The following is a 16,347-nucleotide window of genomic DNA, read 5'->3' as shown; positions in this document are numbered from 1 at the left end:
AATGACAATGTTGCTATTAAAACTGTTAATTTAAAAAATAAATATGAATTGCTTTTCCATTCATTTTAAAGAGGTTTCTAGTTGGCGTTACAATAAAAGTAAGTTTTGTTTTCCTTGTTCAGGGTTGGAATCCAAGTGTCTAGAGTTTGTTCTCTAATGGATTTTAACTCAGCAATGAAATTAAATTTGTGAATCTTGCACAAACTGGCTACTTAATTTAGCTCATGGGTTTGATTGGATGCCATTGTAGTGGACCCCAGTGGGGTTTCTGTTCATGACCATTGGCTGAGAAGAGCAGTTTTTTTAAGCCAAAGATATGGAGCCCTCATTCTGAATTTGTGAGATATTTTATTTTGCTACCTCTGTAAATAAAGAATTGTGGATAAAATAATAAAAATAATATGATATACACATATGTGGTTTGTTTCAAGCTCTTTTATCCAGGGAGAATACAATCTGATCTTTTATTGCAACATGGGAAATAATGAAATAATTGATGCATTTTTTATGTTGTAAATTGAAAGAGATTTGCAGTGAGTGTAAGTCTAATTCTAAAGTCAATCTTTTCACAAGTAACAAGAAATAGAAACTGTAGAGCAAAGAAGAAAATAAATAACATTGTCAGAAGTGGGATTTGAACCCACGCCTCCAGAGGAGACTGCGACCTGAACGCAGCGCCTTAGACCGCTCGGCCATCCTGACACTTGAAACCGCTACTTTTTGAAAAGATGTATATTATGAAATAACCTATCTATACTTACAATGACAATGTTGCTATTAAAACTGTTAATTTAAAAACTAAATATGAATTGCTTTTCCATTCATTTTAAAGAGGTTTCTAGTTAGCGTTACAATAAAAGTAAGTTTTGTTTTCCATGTTCAGGGTTGGAATCCAAGTGTCTAGAGTTTGTTCTCTAATGGATTTTAACTCAGCAATGAAATGAAATTTGTGAATCTTGCACAAACTGGTTATTTAATTTAGCTCATGGGTTCGATTGGATGCCAATGTAGTGGACCCCAGTGGGGTTTTTGTTCATGACCATTGGCTGAGAAGAGCAGTTTTCTTAAGCCGAAGATATGGAGCCCTCATTCTGAATTTGTGAGATATTTTATTTTGCTACCTCTGTAAATAAAGAATTGTGGATAAAATAATAAAAATAATATGATATACACATGTGTGGTTGGTTTCAAGCTCTTTTATCCAGGAAGAATACAATCTGATCTTTTATTGCAACATGGGAAATAATGAAATAATTGATGCATTTTTTATGTTGTAAATTGAAAGAGATTTGCAGTGAGTGTTTGTCTAATTCTAAAGTCAATCTTTTCACAAGTAACAAGAAATAGAAACTGTAGAGCAAAGAAGAAAATGAATAACACTGTCAGAAGTGGGATTTGAACCCACGCCTCCAGAGGAGACTGCAACCTGAACGCAGCGCCTTAGACCGCTCGGCCATCCTGACACATGAAACCACTGCTTTTTGAAAAGATGTATATTATGAAATAACCTATCTATAGTTACAATGACAATGTAGCTATTAAAACTGTTAATTTAAAAACTAGATATGAATTGCTTTTCCATTCATTTTAAAGAGGTTTCTAGTTGGCGTTACAATAAAAGTAAGTTTTGTTTTCCATGTTCAGGGTTGGAATCCAAGTGTCTAGAGTTTGTTCTCTAATGGATTTTAACTCAGCAATGAAATTAAATTTGTGAATCTTGCACAAACTGGCTACTTAATTTAGCTCATGGGTTTGATTGGATGCCATTGTAGTGGACCCCAGTGGGGTTTCTGTTCATGACCATTGGCTGAGAAGAGCAGTTTTCTTAAGCCAAATATATAGAGCCCTCATTCTGAATTTGTGAGATATTTTATTTTGCTACCTCTGTAAATAAAGAATTGTGGATCAAATAATAAAAATAATATGATATACACATATGTGGTTGGTTTCAAGCTCTTTTATCCAGAGAGAATACAATCTGATCTTCTATTGCAACATGGGAAATAATGAAATAATTGATGCATTTTTTATGTTGTAAATTGAAAGAGATTTGCAGTGAGTGTAAGTCTAATTCTAAAGTCAATCTTTTCACAAGTAACAAGAAATAGAAACTGTAGAGCAAAGAAGAAAATGAATAACATTGTCAGAAGTGGGATTTGAACCCAGGCCACTCAGCGCCTTAGACCGCTCGGCCATCCTGACACATGAAACCACTGCTTTTTGAAAAGATGTATATTATGAAATAACCTAACTATAGTTACAATGACAATGTTGCTATTAAAACTGTTAATTTAAAAAATAAATATGAATTGCTTTTCCATTCATTTTAAAGAGGTTTCTAGTTGGCGTTACAATAAAAGTAAGTTTTGTTTTCCTTGTTCAGGGTTGGAATCCAAGTGTCTAGAGTTTGTTCTCTAATGGATTTTAACTCAGCAATGAAATTAAATTTGTGAATCTTGCACAAACTGGCTACTTAATTTAGCTCATGGGTTTGATTGGATGCCATTGTAGTGGACCCCAGTGGGGTTTCTGTTCATGACCATTGGCTGAGAAGAGCAGTTTTTTTAAGCCAAAGATATGGAGCCCTCATTCTGAATTTGTGAGATATTTTATTTTGCTACCTCTGTAAATAAAGAATTGTGGATAAAATAATAAAAATAATATGATATACACATATGTGGTTTGTTTCAAGCTCTTTTATCCAGGGAGAATACAATCTGATCTTTTATTGCAACATGGGAAATAATGAAATAATTGATGCATTTTTTATGTTGTAAATTGAAAGAGATTTGCAGTGAGTGTAAGTCTAATTCTAAAGTCAATCTTTTCACAAGTAACAAGAAATAGAAACTGTAGAGCAAAGAAGAAAATAAATAACATTGTCAGAAGTGGGATTTGAACCCACGCCTCCAGAGGAGACTGCGACCTGAACGCAGCGCCTTAGACCGCTCGGCCATCCTGACACTTGAAACCGCTACTTTTTGAAAAGATGTATATTATGAAATAACCTATCTATACTTACAATGACAATGTTGCTATTAAAACTGTTAATTTAAAAACTAAATATGAATTGCTTTTCCATTCATTTTAAAGAGGTTTCTAGTTAGCGTTACAATAAAAGTAAGTTTTGTTTTCCATGTTCAGGGTTGGAATCCAAGTGTCTAGAGTTTGTTCTCTAATGGATTTTAACTCAGCAATGAAATGAAATTTGTGAATCTTGCACAAACTGGTTATTTAATTTAGCTCATGGGTTCGATTGGATGCCAATGTAGTGGACCCCAGTGGGGTTTTTGTTCATGACCATTGGCTGAGAAGAGCAGTTTTCTTAAGCCGAAGATATGGAGCCCTCATTCTGAATTTGTGAGATATTTTATTTTGCTACCTCTGTAAATAAAGAATTGTGGATAAAATAATAAAAATAATATGATATACACATGTGTGGTTGGTTTCAAGCTCTTTTATCCAGGAAGAATACAATCTGATCTTTTATTGCAACATGGGAAATAATGAAATAATTGATGCATTTTTTATGTTGTAAATTGAAAGAGATTTGCAGTGAGTGTTTGTCTAATTCTAAAGTCAATCTTTTCACAAGTAACAAGAAATAGAAACTGTAGAGCAAAGAAGAAAATGAATAACACTGTCAGAAGTGGGATTTGAACCCACGCCTCCAGAGGAGACTGCAACCTGAACGCAGCGCCTTAGACCGCTCGGCCATCCTGACACATGAAACCACTGCTTTTTGAAAAGATGTATATTATGAAATAACCTATCTATAGTTACAATGACAATGTAGCTATTAAAACTGTTAATTTAAAAACTAGATATGAATTGCTTTTCCATTCATTTTAAAGAGGTTTCTAGTTGGCGTTACAATAAAAGTAAGTTTTGTTTTCCATGTTCAGGGTTGGAATCCAAGTGTCTAGAGTTTGTTCTCTAATGGATTTTAACTCAGCAATGAAATTAAATTTGTGAATCTTGCACAAACTGGCTACTTAATTTAGCTCATGGGTTTGATTGGATGCCATTGTAGTGGACCCCAGTGGGGTTTCTGTTCATGACCATTGGCTGAGAAGAGCAGTTTTCTTAAGCCAAATATATAGAGCCCTCATTCTGAATTTGTGAGATATTTTATTTTGCTACCTCTGTAAATAAAGAATTGTGGATCAAATAATAAAAATAATATGATATACACATATGTGGTTGGTTTCAAGCTCTTTTATCCAGAGAGAATACAATCTGATCTTCTATTGCAACATGGGAAATAATGAAATAATTGATGCATTTTTTATGTTGTAAATTGAAAGAGATTTGCAGTGAGTGTAAGTCTAATTCTAAAGTCAATCTTTTCACAAGTAACAAGAAATAGAAACTGTAGAGCAAAGAAGAAAATGAATAACATTGTCAGAAGTGGGATTTGAACCCAGGCCACTCAGCGCCTTAGACCGCTCGGCCATCCTGACACATGAAACCACTGCTTTTTGAAAAGATGTATATTATGAAATAACCTATCTATAGTTACAATGACAATGTTGCTATTAAAACTGTTAATTTAAAAAATAAATATGAATTGCTTTTCCATTCATTTTAAAGAGGTTTCTAGTTGGCGTTACAATAAAAGTAAGTTTTGTTTTCCATGTTCAGGGTTGGAATCCAAGTGTCTAGAGTTTGTTCTCTAATGGATTTTAACTCAGCAATGAAATGAAATTTGTGAATCTTGCACAAACTGGCTACTTAATTTAGCTCATGGGTTTGATTGGATGCCATTGTAGTGGACCCCAGTGAGGTTTCTGTTCATGACCATTGGCTGAGAAGAGCAGTTTTCTTAAGCCAAAGATATGGAGCCCTCATTCTGAATTTGTGAGATATTTTATTTTGCTACCTCTGTAAATAAAGAATTGTGGATAAAATAATAAAAATAATATGATATACACATATGTGGTTGGTTTCAAGCTCTTTTATCCAGGAAGAATACAATCTGATCTTTTATTGCAACATGGGAAATAATGAAATAATTGATGCATTTTTTATGTTGTAAATTGAAAGAGATTTGCAGTGAGTGTTTGTCTAATTCTAAAGTCAATCTTTTCACAAGTAACAAGAAATAGAAACTGTAGAGCAAAGAAGAAAATGAATAACACTGTCAGAAGTGGGATTTGAACCCACGCCTCCAGAGGAGACTGCGACCTGAACGCAACGCCTTAGACCGCTCGGCCATCCTGACACATGAAACCACTGCTTTTTGAAAAGATGTATATTATGAAATAACCTATCTATAGTTACAATGACAATGTAGCTATTAAAACTGTTAATTTAAAAACTAGATATGAATTGCTTTTCCATTCATTTTAAAGAGGTTTCTAGTTGGCGTTACAATAAAAGTAAGTTTTGTTTTCCATGTTCAGGGTTGGAATCCAAGTGTCTAGAGTTTGTTCTCTAATGGATTTTAACTCAGCAATGAAATGAAATTTGTGAATCTTGCACAAACTGGCTACTTAATTTAGCTCATGGGTTTGATTGGATGCCATTGTAGTGGACCCCAGTGAGGTTTCTGTTCATGACCATTGGCTGAGAAGAGCAGTTTTCTTAAGCCAAAGATATGGAGCCCTCATTCTGAATTTGTGAGATATTTTATTTTGCTACCTCTGTAAATAAAGAATTGTGGATCAAATAATAAAAATAATATGATATACACATATGTGGTTGGTTTCAAGCTCTTTTATCCAGAGAGAATACAATCTGATCTTCTATTGCAACATGGGAAATAATGAAATAATTGATGCATTTTTTATGTTGTAAATTGAAAGAGATTTGCAGTGAGTGTAAGTCTAATTCTAAAGTCAATCTTTTCACAAGTAACAAGAAATAGAAACTGTAGAGCAAAGAAGAAAATTAATAACATTGTCAGAAGTGGGATTTGAACCCACGCCTCCAGAGGAGACTGCGACCTTAACGTAGTGCCTTAGACCGCTCGGCCATCCTGACACATGAAACAACTACTTTTTTAAAAGATGTATATTATGAAATAACCTATCTATAGTTACAATGACAATGTAGCTATTAAAACTGTTAATTTAAAAACTAGATATGAATTGCTTTTCCATTAATTTTAAAGAGGTTTCTAGTTGGCGTTACAATAAAAGTAAGTTTTGTTTTCCATGTTCAGGGTTGGAATCCAAGTGTCTAGAGTTTGTTCTCTAATGGATTTTAACTCAGCAATGAAATGAAATTTGTGAATCTTGCACAAACTGGCTACTTAATTTAGCTCATGGGTTTGATTGGATGCCAGTGTAGTGGACCCCAGTGGGGTTTCTGTTCATGACCATTGGCTGAGAAGAGCAGTTTTCTTAAGCCAAAGATATGGAGCCCTCATTCTGAATTTGTGAGATATTTTATTTTGCTACCTCTGTAAATAAAGAATTGTGGATAAAATAATAAAAATAATATGATATACACATATGTGGTTGGTTTCAAGTTCTTTTATCCAGGGAGAATACAATCTGATCTTTTATTGCAACATGGGAAATAATGAAATAATTGATGCATTTTTTATGTTGTAAATTGAAAGAGATTTGCAGTGAGTGTTTGTCTAATTCTAAAGTCAATCTTTTCACAAGTAACAAGAAATAGAAACTGTAGAGCAAAGAAGAAAATGAATAACACTGTCAAAAGTGGGATTTGAACCCACGCCTCCAGAGGAGACTGCAACCTGAACGCAGAGCCTTAGACCGCTCGGCCATCCTGACACATGAAACCAATGCTGTTTGAAAAGATGTATATTATGAAATAACCTATCTATAGTTACAATGACAATGTTGCTATTAAAACTGTTAATTTAAAAATTAAATATGAATTGCTTTTCCATTAATTTTAAAGAGGTTTCTAGTTGGCGTTACAATAAAAGTAAGTTTTGTTTTCCATGTTCAGGGTTGGAATCCAAGTGTCTAGAGTTTGTTCTCTAATGGATTTTAACTCAGCAATGAAATTTAATTTGTGAATCTTGCACAAACTGGCTACTTAATTTAGCTCATGGGTTTGATTGGATGCCATTGTAGTGGACCCCAGTGGGGTTTCTGTTCATGACCATTGGCTGAGAAGAGCAGTTTTCTTAAGCCAAAGATATGGAGCCCTCATTCTGAATTTGTGAGATATTTTATTTTGCTACCTCTGTAAATAAAGAATTGTGGATCAAATAATAAAAATAATATGATATACACATATGTGGTTGGTTTCAAGCTCTTTTATCCAGGGAGAATACAATCTGATCTTTTATTGCAACATGGGAAATAATGAAATAATTGATGCATTTTTTATGTTGTAAATTGAAAGAGATTTGCAGTGAGTGTTTGTCTAATTCTAAAGCCAATCTTTTCACAAGTAACAAGAAATAGAAACTGTAGAGCAAAGAAGAAAATGAATAACATTGTCAGAAGTGGGATTTGAACCCAGGCCACTCAGCGCCTTAGACCGCTCGGCCATCCTGACACATGAAACCACTGCTTTTTGAAAAGATGTATATTATGAAATAACCTATCTATAGTTACAATGACAATGTTGCTATTAAAACTGTTAATTTAAAAAATAAATATGAATTGCTTTTCCATTCATTTTAAAGAGGTTTCTAGTTGGCGTTACAATAAAAGTAAGTTTTGTTTTCCATGTTCAGGGTTGGAATCCAAGTGTCTAGAGTTTGTTCTCTAATGGATTTTAACTCAGCAATGAAATGAAATTTGTGAATCTTGCACAAACTGGCTACTTAATTTAGCTCATGGGTTTGATTGGATGCCATTGTAGTGGACCCCAGTGGGGTTTCTGTTCATGACCATTGGCTGAGAAGAGCAGTTTTCTTAAGCCAAAGATATGGAGCCCTCATTCTGAATTTGTGAGATATTTTATTTTGCTACCTCTGTAAATAAAGAATTGTGGATAAAATAATAAAAATAATATGATATACACATATGTGGTTGGTTTCAAGCTCTTTTATCCAAGAAGAATACAATCTGATCTTTTATTGCAACATGGGAAATAATGAAATAATTGATGCATTTTTTATGTTGTAAATTGAAAGAGATTTGCAGTGAGTGTTTGTTTAATTCTAAAGTCAATCTTTTCACAAGTAACAAGAAATAGAAACTGTAGAGCAAAGAAGAAAATGAATAACATTGTCAGAAGTGGGATTTGAACCCACGCCTCCAGAGGAGACTGCGACCTGAACGCAGCGCCTTAGACCGCTCGGCCATCCTGACACATGAAACCCCTGCTTTTTTAAAAGATGTATATTATGAAATAACCTATCTATAGTTACAATGACAATGTTGCTATTAAAACTGTTAATTTAAAAACTAGATATGAATTGCTTTTCCATTCATTTTAAAGAGGTTTCTAGTTGGCGTTACAATAAAAGTAAGTTTTGTTTTCCATGTTCAGGGTTGGAATCCAAGTGTCTAGAGTTTGTTCCCTAATGGATTTTAACTCAGCAATGAAATGAAATTTGTGAATCTTGCACAAACTGGCTACTTAATTTAGCTCATGGGTTTGATTGGATGCCAATTTAGTGGACCCCAGTGGGGTTTCTGTTCATGACCATTGGCTGAGAAGAGCAGTTTTCTTAAGCCAAAGATATGGAGCCCTCATTCTGAATTTGTGAGATATTTTATTTTGCTACCTCTGTAAATAAAGAATTGTGGATCAAATAATAAAAATAATATGATAAACACATATGTGGTTGGTTTCAAGCTCTTTTATCCAGGGAGAATACAATCTGATCTTTTATTGCAACATGGGAAATAATGAAATAATTGATGCATTTTTTATGTTGTAAATTGAAAGAGATTTGCAGTGAGTGTTTGTCTAATTCTAAAGCCAATCTTTTCACAAGTAACAAGAAATAGAAACTGTAGAGCAAAGAAGAAAATGAATAACATTGTCAGAAGTGGGATTTGAACCCGGGCCACGCAGCGCCTTAGACCGCTCGGCCATCCTCACACATGAAACCACTCCTTTTTAAAAAGATGTATATTATGAAATAACCTATCTATAGTTACAATGACAATGTAGCTATTAAAACTGTTAATTTAAAAACTAGATATGAATTGCTTTTCCATTAATTTTAAAGAGGTTTCTAGTTGGCGTTACAATAAAAGTAAGTTCTGTTTTCCATGTTCAGGGTTGGAATCCAAGTGTCTAGAGTTTGTTCTCTAATGGATTTTAACTCAGCAATGAAATGAAATTTGTGAATCTTGCACAAACTGGCTACTTAATTTAGCTCATGGGTTTGATTGGATGCCATTGTAGTGGACCCCAGTGGGGTTTCTGTTCATGACCATTGGCTGAGAAGAGCAGTTTTCTTAAGCCAAAGATATGGAGCCCTCATTCTGAATTTGTGAGATATTTTATTTTGCTACCTCTGTAAATAAAGAATTGTGGATAAAATAATAAAAATAATATGATATACACATATGTGGTTGGTTTCAAGTTCTTTTATCCAGGGAGAATACAATCTGATCTTTTATTGCAACATGGGAAATAATGAAATAATTGATGCATTTTTTATGTTGTAAATTGAAAGAGATTTGCAGTGAGTGTTTGTCTAATTCTAAAGTCAATCTTTTCACAAGTAACAAGAAATAGAAACTGTAGAGCAAAGAAGAAAATGAATAACACTGTCAAAAGTGGGATTTGAACCCACGTCTCCAGAAGAGACTGCAACCTGAACGCAGAGCCTTAGACCGCTCGGCCATCCTGACACATGAAACCAATGCTGTTTGAAAAGATGTATATTATGAAATAACCTATCTATAGTTACAATGACAATGTTGCTATTGAAACTGTTAATTTAAAAATTAAATATGAATTGCTTTTCCATTCATTTTAAAGAGGTTTCTAGTTGGCGTTACAATAAAAGTAAGTTTTGTTTTCCATGTTCAGGGTTGGAATCCAAGTGTCTAGAGTTTGTTCTCTAATGGATTTTAACTCAGCAATGAAATTAAATTTGTGAATCTTGCACAAACTGGCTACTTAATTTAGCTCATGGGTTTGATTGGATGCCATTGTAGTGGACCCCAGTGGGGTTTCTGTTCATGACCATTGGCTGAGAAGAGCAGTTTTCTTAAGCCAAAGATATGGAGCCCTCATTCTGAATTTGTGAGATATTTTATTTTGCTACCTCTGTAAATAAAGAATTGTGGATCAAATAATAAAAATAATATGATATACACATATGTGGTTGGTTTCAAGCTCTTTTATCCAGGGAGAATACAATCTGATCTTTTATTGCAACATGGGAAATAATGAAATAATTGATGCATTTTTTATGTTGTAAATTGAAAGAGATTTGCAGTGAGTGTTTGTCTAATTCTAAAGCCAATCTTTTCACAAGTAACAAGAAATAGAAATTGTAGAGCAAAGAAGAAAATGAATAACATTGTCAGAAGTGGGATTTGAACCCAGGCCACTCAGCGCCTTAGACCGCTCGGCCATCCTGACGCATGAAACCACTGCTTTTGGAAAAGATGTATATTATGAAATAACCTATCTATAGTTACAATGACAATGTTGCTATTAAAACTGTTAATTTAAAAAATAAATATGAATTGCTTTTCCATTCATTTTAAAGAGGTTTCTAGTTGGCGTTACAATAAAAGTAAGTTTTGTTTTCCATGTTCAGGGTTGGAATCCAAGTGTCTAGAGTTTGTTCTCTAATGGATTTTAACTCAGCAATGAAATGAAATTTGTGAATCTTGCACAAACTGGCTACTTAATTAAGCTCATGGGTTTGATTGGATGCCATTGTAGTGGACCCCAGTGGGGTTTCTGTTCATGACCATTGGCTGAGAAGAGCAGTTTTCTTAAGCCAAAGATATGGAGCCCTCATTCTGAATTTGTGAGATATTTTATTTTGCTACCTCTGTAAATAAAGAATTGTGGATCAAATAATAAAATAATATGATATACACATATGTGGTTGGTTTCAAGCTCTTTTATCCAAGAAGAATACAATCTGATCTTTTATTGCAACATGGGAAATAATGAAATAATTGATGCATTTTTTATGTTGTAAATTGAAAGAGATTTGCAGTGAGTGTTTGTTTAATTCTAAAGTCAATCTTTTCACAAGTAACAAGAAATAGAAACTGTAGAGCAAAGAAGAAAATGAATAACATTGTCAGAAGTGGGATTTGAACCCACGCCTCCAGAGGAGACTGCGACCTGAACGCAGCGCCTTAGACCGCTCGGCCATCCTGACACATGAAACCAATGCTGTTTGAAAAGATGTATATTATGAAATAACCTATCTATAGTTACAATGACAATGTTGCTATTAAAACTGTTAATTTAAAAACTAGATATGAATTGCTTTTCCATTCATTTTAAAGAGGTTTCTAGTTGGCGTTACAATAAAAGTAAGTTTTGTTTTCCATGTTCAGGGTTGGAATCCAAGTGTCTAGAGTTTGTTCCCTAATGGATTTTAACTCAGCAATGAAATGAAATTTGTGAATCTTGCACAAACTGGCTACTTAATTTAGCTCATGGGTTTGATTGGATGCCAATTTAGTGGACCCCAGTGGGGTTTCTGTTCATGACCATTGGCTGAGAAGAGCAGTTTTCTTAAGCCAAAGATATGGAGCCCTCATTCTGAATTTGTGAGATATTTTATTTTGCTACCTCTGTAAATAAAGAATTGTGGATCAAATAATAAAAATAATATGATATACACATATGTGGTTGGTTTCAAGCTCTTTTATCCAGGGAGAATACAATCTGATCTTTTATTGCAACATGGGAAATAATGAAATAATTGATGCATTTTTTATGTTGTAAATTGAAAGAGATTTGCAGTGAGTGTTTGTCTAATTCTAAAGTCAATCTTTTCACAAGTAACAAGAAATAGAAACTGTAGAGCAAAGAAGAAAATGAATAACACTGTCAAAAGTGGGATTTGAACCCACGTCTCCAGAGGAGACTGCAACCTGAACGCAGAGCCTTAGACCGCTCGGCCATCCTGACACATGAAACCAATGCTGTTTGAAAAGATGTATATTATGAAATAACCTATCTATAGTTACAATGACAATGTTGCTATTAAAACTGTTAATTTAAAAATTAAATATGAATTGCTTTTCCATTCATTTTAAAGAGGTTTCTAGTTGGCGTTACAATAAAAGTAAGTTTTGTTTTCCATGTTCAGGGTTGGAATCCAAGTGTCTAGAGTTTGTTCTCTAATGGATTTTAACTCAGCAATGAAATTAAATTTGTGAATCTTGCACAAACTGGCTACTTAATTTAGCTCATGGGTTTGATTGGATGCCATTGTAGTGGACCCCAGTGGGGTTTCTGTTCATGACCATTGGCTGAGAAGAGCAGTTTTCTTAAGCCAAAGATATGGAGCCCTCATTCTGAATTTGTGAGATATTTTATTTTGCTACCTCTGTAAATAAAGAATTGTGGATCAAATAATAAAAATAATATGATATACACATATGTGGTTGGTTTCAAGCTCTTTTATCCAAGAAGAATACAATCTGATCTTTTATTGCAACATGGGAAATAATGAAATAATTGATGCATTTTTTATGTTGTAAATTGAAAGAGATTTGCAGTGAGTGTTTGTTTAATTCTAAAGTCAATCTTTTCACAAGTAACAAGAAATAGAAACTGTAGAGCAAAGAAGAAAATGAATAACATTGTCAGAAGTGGGATTTGAACCCACGCCTCCAGAGGAGACTGCGACCTGAACACAGCGCCTTAGACCGCTCGGCCATCCTGACACATGAAACCCCTGCTTTTTGAAAAGATGTATATTATGAAATAACCTATCTATAGTTACAATGACAATGTTGCTATTAAAACTGTTAATTTAAAAACTAGATATGAATTGCTTTTCCATTCATTTTAAAGAGGTTTCTAGTTGGCGTTACAATAAAAGTAAGTTTTGTTTTCCATGTTCAGGGTTGGAATCCAAGTGTCTAGAGTTTGTTCCCTAATGGATTTTAACTCAGCAATGAAATGAAATTTGTGAATCTTGCACAAACTGGCTACTTAATTTAGCTCATGGGTTTGATTGGATGCCAATTTAGTGGACCCCAGTGGGGTTTCTGTTCATGACCATTGGCTGAGAAGAGCAGTTTTCTTAAGCCAAAGATATGGAGCCCTCATTCTGAATTTGTGAGATATTTTATTTTGCTACCTCTGTAAATAAAGAATTGTGGATCAAATAATAAAAATAATATGATATACACATATGTGGTTGGTTTCAAGCTCTTTTATCCAGGGAGAATACAATCTGATCTTTTATTGCAACATGGGAAATAATGAAATAATTGATGCATTTTTTATGTTGTAAATTGAAAGAGATTTGCAGTGAGTGTTTGTCTAATTCTAAAGTCAATCTTTTCACAAGTAACAAGAAATAGAAACTGTAGAGCAAAGAAGAAAATGAATAACACTGTCAAAAGTGGGATTTGAACCCACGTCTCCAGAGGAGACTGCAACCTGAACGCAGAGCCTTAGACCGCTCGGCCATCCTGACACATGAAACCAATGCTGTTTGAAAAGATGTATATTATGAAATAACCTATCTATAGTTACAATGACAATGTTGCTATTAAAACTGTTAATTTAAAAATTAAATATGAATTGCTTTTCCATTCATTTTAAAGAGGTTTCTAGTTGGCGTTACAATAAAAGTAAGTTTTGTTTTCCATGTTCAGGGTTGGAATCCAAGTGTCTAGAGTTTGTTCTCTAATGGATTTTAACTCAGCAATGAAATTAAATTTGTGAATCTTGCACAAACTGGCTACTTAATTTAGCTCATGGGTTTGATAGGATGCCATTGTAGTGGACCCCAGTGGGGTTTCTGTTCATGACCATTGGCTGCGAAGAGCAGTTTTCTTAAGCCAAAGATATGGAGCCCTCATTCTGAATTTGTGAGATATTTTATTTTGCTACCTCTGTAAATAAAGAATTGTGGATCAAATAATAAAAATAATATGATATACACATATGTGGTTGGTTTCAAGCTCTTTTATCCAGAGAGAATACAATCTGATCTTCTATTGCAACATGGGAAATAATGAAATAATTGATGCATTTTTTATGTTGTAAATTGAAAGAGATTTGCAGTGAGTGTTTGTCTAATTCTAAAGCCAATCTTTTCACAAGTAACAAGAAATGGAAACTGTAGAGCAAAGAAGAAAATGAATAACATTGTCAGAAGTGGGATTTGAACCCAGGCCACTCAGCGCCTTAGACCGCTCGGCCATCCTGACACATGAAACCACTGCTTTTTGAAAAGATGTATATTATGAAATAACCTATCTATAGTTACAATGACAATGTTGCTATTAAACTGTTAATTTAAAAAATAAATATGAATTGCTTTTCCATTCATTTTAAAGAGGTTTCTAGTTGGCGTTACAATAAAAGTAAGTTTTGTTTTCCATGTTCAGGGTTGGAATCCAAGTGTCTAGAGTTTGTTCTCTAATGGATTTTAACTCAGCAATGAAATGAAATTTGTGAATCTTGCACAAACTGGCTACTTAATTTAGCTCATGGGTTTGATTGGATGCCATTGTAGTGGACCCCAGTGGGGTTTCTGTTCATGACCATTGGCTGAGAAGAGCAGTTTTCTTAAGCCAAAGATATGGAGCCCTCATTCTGAATTTGTGAGATATTTTATTTTGCTACCTCTGTAAATAAAGAATTGTGGATCAAATAATAAAAATAATATGATATACACATATGTGGTTGGTTTCAAGCTCTTTTATCCAGAGAGAATACAATCTGATCTTCTATTGCAACATGGGAAATAATGAAATAATTGATGCATTTTTTATGTTGTAAATTGAAAGAGATTTGCAGTGAGTGTAAGTCTAATTCTAAAGTCAATCTTTTCACAAGTAACAAGAAATAGAAACTGTAGAGCAAAGAAGAAAATTAATAACATTGTCAGAAGTGGGATTTGAACCCACGCCTCCAGAGGAGACTGCGACCTTAACGTAGCGCCTTAGACCGCTCGGCCATCCTGACACATGAAACAGCTACTTTTTTAAAAGATGTATATTATGAAATAACCTATCTATAGTTACAATGACAATGTTGCTATTAAAACTGTTAATTTAAAAACTAAATATGAATTGCTTTTCCATTCATTTTAAAGAGGTTTCTAGTTGGCGTTACAATAAAAGTAAGTTTTGTTTTCCATGTTCAGGGTTGGAATCCAAGTGTCTAGAGTTTGTTCTCTAATGGATTTTAACTCAGCAATGAAATTAAATTTGTGAATCTTGCACAAACTGGTTATTTAATTTAGCTCATGGGTTCGATTGGATGCCATTGTAGTGGACCCCAGTGGGGTTTTTGTTCATGACCATTGGCTGAGAAGAGCAGTTTTCTTAAGCCAAAGATATGGAGCCCTCATTCTGAATTTGTGAGATATTTTATTTTGCTACCTCTGGAAATAAAGAATTGTGGATCAAATAATAAAAATAATATGATAAACACATATGTGGTTGGTTTCAAGCTCTTTTATCCAGGGAGAATACAATCTGATCTTTTATTGCAACATGGGAAATAATGAAATAATTGATGCATTTTTTATGTTGTAAATTGAAAGAGATTTGCAGTGAGTGTTTGTCTAATTCTAAAGCCAATCTTTTCACAAGTAACAAGAAATAGAAACTGTAGAGCAAAGAAGAAAATGAATAACATTGTCAGAAGTGGGATTTGAACCCAGGCCACACAGCGCCTTAGACCGCTCGCCCATCCTCACACATGAAACCACTCCTTTTTAAAAAGATGTATATTATGAAATAACCTATCTATAGTTACAATGACAATGTAGCTATTAAAACTGTTAATTTAAAAACTAGATATGAATTGCTTTTCCATTAATTTTAAAGAGGTTTCTAGTTGGCGTTACAATAAAAGTAAGTTTTGTTTTCCATGTTCAGGGTTGGAATCCAAGTGTCTAGAGTTTGTTCTCTAATGGATTTTAACTCAGCAATGAAATGAAATTTGTGAATCTTGCACAAACTGGCTACTTAATTTAGCTCATGGGTTTGATTGGATGCCATTGTAGTGGACCCCAGTGGGGTTTCTGTTCATGACCATTGGCTGAGAAGAGCAGTTTTCTTAAGCCAAAGATATGGAGCCCTCATTCTGAATTTGTGAGATATTTTATTTTGCTACCTCTGTAAATAAAGAATTGTGGATAAAATAATAAAAATAATATGATATACACATATGTGGTTGGTTTCAAGTTCTTTTATCCAGGGAGAATACAATCTGATCTTTTATTGCAACATGGGAAATAATGAAATAATTGATGCATTTTTTATGTTGTAAATTGAA

The 16,347-nt window shown here is 33.8% G+C and overlaps 14 non-coding genes across 14 annotated transcripts; all 14 read right to left on the bottom strand.

Moving 5' to 3' along the window:
• Nucleotides 1-619: 619 nt before the first annotated feature.
• Nucleotides 620-702, bottom strand: TRNAL-CAG (transfer RNA leucine (anticodon CAG)). The gene has a single exon. It is a non-coding gene; the product is annotated as a tRNA-Leu (tRNA).
• Nucleotides 703-1,380: 678 nt separating this feature from the next.
• TRNAL-CAG (transfer RNA leucine (anticodon CAG)) lies at nt 1,381-1,463 on the bottom strand. The gene has a single exon. It is a non-coding gene; the product is annotated as a tRNA-Leu (tRNA).
• A 1,417-nt stretch (nt 1,464-2,880) lies between these two features.
• Nucleotides 2,881-2,963, bottom strand: TRNAL-CAG (transfer RNA leucine (anticodon CAG)). The gene has a single exon. It is a non-coding gene; the product is annotated as a tRNA-Leu (tRNA).
• A 678-nt stretch (nt 2,964-3,641) lies between these two features.
• Nucleotides 3,642-3,724, bottom strand: TRNAL-CAG (transfer RNA leucine (anticodon CAG)). Its single transcript has one exon. It is a non-coding gene; the product is annotated as a tRNA-Leu (tRNA).
• A 1,417-nt stretch (nt 3,725-5,141) lies between these two features.
• On the bottom strand, nt 5,142-5,224 carry TRNAL-CAG (transfer RNA leucine (anticodon CAG)). The gene has a single exon. It is a non-coding gene; the product is annotated as a tRNA-Leu (tRNA).
• A 678-nt stretch (nt 5,225-5,902) lies between these two features.
• Nucleotides 5,903-5,985, bottom strand: TRNAL-AAG (transfer RNA leucine (anticodon AAG)). Its single transcript has one exon. It is a non-coding gene; the product is annotated as a tRNA-Leu (tRNA).
• Nucleotides 5,986-6,663: 678 nt separating this feature from the next.
• On the bottom strand, nt 6,664-6,746 carry TRNAL-CAG (transfer RNA leucine (anticodon CAG)). The gene has a single exon. It is a non-coding gene; the product is annotated as a tRNA-Leu (tRNA).
• A 1,417-nt stretch (nt 6,747-8,163) lies between these two features.
• On the bottom strand, nt 8,164-8,246 carry TRNAL-CAG (transfer RNA leucine (anticodon CAG)). The gene has a single exon. It is a non-coding gene; the product is annotated as a tRNA-Leu (tRNA).
• A 1,417-nt stretch (nt 8,247-9,663) lies between these two features.
• On the bottom strand, nt 9,664-9,746 carry TRNAL-CAG (transfer RNA leucine (anticodon CAG)). The gene has a single exon. It is a non-coding gene; the product is annotated as a tRNA-Leu (tRNA).
• A 1,416-nt stretch (nt 9,747-11,162) lies between these two features.
• On the bottom strand, nt 11,163-11,245 carry TRNAL-CAG (transfer RNA leucine (anticodon CAG)). The gene has a single exon. It is a non-coding gene; the product is annotated as a tRNA-Leu (tRNA).
• A 678-nt stretch (nt 11,246-11,923) lies between these two features.
• Nucleotides 11,924-12,006, bottom strand: TRNAL-CAG (transfer RNA leucine (anticodon CAG)). The gene has a single exon. It is a non-coding gene; the product is annotated as a tRNA-Leu (tRNA).
• Nucleotides 12,007-12,684: 678 nt separating this feature from the next.
• On the bottom strand, nt 12,685-12,767 carry TRNAL-CAG (transfer RNA leucine (anticodon CAG)). The gene has a single exon. It is a non-coding gene; the product is annotated as a tRNA-Leu (tRNA).
• A 678-nt stretch (nt 12,768-13,445) lies between these two features.
• TRNAL-CAG (transfer RNA leucine (anticodon CAG)) lies at nt 13,446-13,528 on the bottom strand. The gene has a single exon. It is a non-coding gene; the product is annotated as a tRNA-Leu (tRNA).
• A 1,416-nt stretch (nt 13,529-14,944) lies between these two features.
• TRNAL-AAG (transfer RNA leucine (anticodon AAG)) lies at nt 14,945-15,027 on the bottom strand. Its single transcript has one exon. It is a non-coding gene; the product is annotated as a tRNA-Leu (tRNA).
• Between the last annotated feature and the right edge of the window lie 1,320 nt (nt 15,028-16,347).

Source organism: Pseudophryne corroboree, chromosome 1, assembly GCF_028390025.1.
Source record: "Pseudophryne corroboree isolate aPseCor3 chromosome 1, aPseCor3.hap2, whole genome shotgun sequence".
Lineage (NCBI taxonomy): Eukaryota > Metazoa > Chordata > Amphibia > Anura > Myobatrachidae > Pseudophryne > Pseudophryne corroboree.
This window is presented reverse-complemented; position numbering and strand designations above follow the sequence as displayed.